Raw genomic sequence first — 2,809 nt, forward strand, 5'->3', positions numbered from 1 at the left:
ATCTTTATTTCTTTGATTCTTCTATTTGTTGACATTTGTGAAGTCAAAGCTTAAAAACACTTAAACCAGCCAATGGCAATTCATAAGCCCTGTGGATGCCTAGACTTCTATATTACCTTCTCTAATGAGTTCTTCGTCTCTGTTGTGATATGTTAATATTTACAACTTGTTGGAAATGGCCCTCAAAATAAAATATATAGGTAAATCATAAGAACGCAAATTTTTCTTTTTCATAAAAAAAAAAATGCTGGATTTTAAAATCTGAAACCTTTATTAGTGTGGGTGAGATTCAGATACACATTACTAAAGGTTTCAGCTCTTTTAGTTCACAAATGTCAACAGGTGAAAGAGTTCAGAAAACGTGGGTCTTTAAACATAGGCAGAATAAAGAATATTACACTGTGTGAAAAGTGACCACTTATTTATTTTTATTTATTCATGTCATTTTACTTACAAACTATAATTAATAATAAAAATAATGTGACCTCACTGGGGTTACCCGTGCTGAGAATACTTAACAATATACTTTTTTTTAAATATTTTTACATTTGAGAATAAACAAAGAAGACTAACTTAATAAACAATGATAATTTACAAAATGTTTAGGCAGTTTTAAACACTATATATTTATATTTATAAATTATTTATGTACATCTATATTATTTATTTACAAAACGCATAATCAAAGAATAAAAATTTAACATAAGCCATACAATTGTAGAGCAGTTGATTCTATATTGGTTTGGGCAAATGAGATAATCCATTGAACGTAGCTATGCAGAAAGCAGCCAGCCATATAAAAGTGAAACTGAGATAATAGAATATTAAATGATAAACAATGAATATAGTAGTTTTTTTTACATTACTAACAAGAATCTTATTATGTATTTGACCGGTTGCAATGATTTTTAAAGTACTGTAAGATTTTTCTAGTGCTGTGAGTGTTTTCTGCAAATTGAGAAATGCCATTTTTGTGATCATTACAACTTTCACAAGGTGATTAATTCAGTTTTTTGTGTGAAAGCGGTCTGGTTGTTTTTAGCAGAACACAGAATTGACCTAACTGCACCCGAGAACATCATTCCACCATCCATTTTTTATAGCCTTTTTGAACCTTTTCTCGTTACTAATTGTTTTAATAGATAGTGGAAGTAGGTTATAGATTTTAATTGACCAGTACTCGAAATCCTTTTGTCCGAAAGTGGTATTAGTTTGTATTTGTTTAAATTGTCTTTGTGTTGAGGATCTAGTGGTTATACAAAACCACCTCTACGGGAGGGGGTTGTGGGTTATACCGGCCAGTGACAGCTCATACGCCCGTGAATGCATAGATTTTCGTATTCCTTCTCAAAAAGTGTTGCAATGAGGAATTCCTTTGTTTTCTAATTTATTTATTTTTCTATTAGCGTACTATTTAACTAAGTTTTTTTTTTTTGTGCATTATTTACAAAAATATGATTTATAAGTTACATTTATCAAATACCGCGCCAAATGACTGTAATCAGTGTGTCACTTTTCAGTAGTGACGTCATGAAACGGTGGCGTTCTTACTTTCACTGACCTGACAAGAATCTATGGAATATTGCTCTGATTACTTCATTTAGTTGATCGTAATCTGCTCATTTCTACGTTATGGTTGTTTTTACGAACGTTTCGATTTAGAAAAACCTAGAAAGTTGACATAATATCTGGTTGAAATTTCAAATTATACAAATTATACTCTTTTTTTTCTATGGTCAAAACGTTGCGGGGGCTTTAAAGCGGAAACCGGAAATGTTACACGTAGATATAAGGAGTGACGTCATTATTTTCGATTTTAAAATGAATACTATTTTTTAAATTTTTTATTTATTTTTGCTTGCGTTTTTGAGATATTTCATCCTACTCCAAATTTTTTAAATGTTCACGTGTACACGAAAACATTTTTTAAATTTGATTCCGGGCTGGCCTGGAATTCCTCATTGCCAATAATTTAGGGAATCCGGCGGATACTGGGCTTTATTCGGTGATGCAATATTGTGGCGAAAAATGAAACTTCGTCTGGCTCTTCCTTAACCCCACCTCACGGTTTACGGTGGGTTTTCTAATTTTATCTTTGGCAAGTCTATATTGGTCTTACCCGCCGCTCTGTCCCCCTCGCACGCGTGCGTCCGAGGGAGACGGAGAGAGGGTCGAACGATTGCATTGTGATATGTTTTACCACGCAAGATTAAGATATTTTCAAAGCTGATTTGAATGTCGAATTTTTTATTAAGCAGGAAAAATTAAGTAGAAGTAAAATTTTATTGTTTTTTTTTCATACTTTAAAAAAATGGAATCATCCGTTTTTTTATTAACACGTTTCTTTTTTTTTAGTTTTCAAACATTACACAATGTTTTTTTAAATATAAATAAAGTATATATATATTTTTTAAATTTAATGATTCTCTTTTTAATTTAAACATTGTATTTTTTATTTACACTTTCTTTCTTATATGAAATAATATCTTATTAAACATTGTGTTTATTCTAACAAAAAAATTATCTCTCTAATTCAAATACATATATTATGCGTTGTTTTAAGTTTGAGCAATCTGTTCTCAGACGAACATTACTTTATTGATGAATGGTCTGCTTATTTTCTCATTTAAAAATGTATCTTTCTGAAATTTCCTTTTCAAATATTTTTCTTAATTGAAAATTTGAAGTAGACAAACACTGGATTTCAATACCTAGGCCCTAGGGAGTTTTAAAGTGTTCAGATTTATTTTTGGTAACCTTTTATAAAATATTCTCCATCTCTGTTAAAATATCATCTTGAATATGTATT

The sequence above is a fragment of the Micrasema longulum genome, unplaced genomic scaffold (assembly GCF_059751315.1).
Source record: "Micrasema longulum isolate JH-2025_06_02 unplaced genomic scaffold, ASM5975131v1 h1tg003399l, whole genome shotgun sequence".
In the NCBI taxonomy this organism is placed as follows: domain Eukaryota; kingdom Metazoa; phylum Arthropoda; class Insecta; order Trichoptera; family Brachycentridae; genus Micrasema; species Micrasema longulum.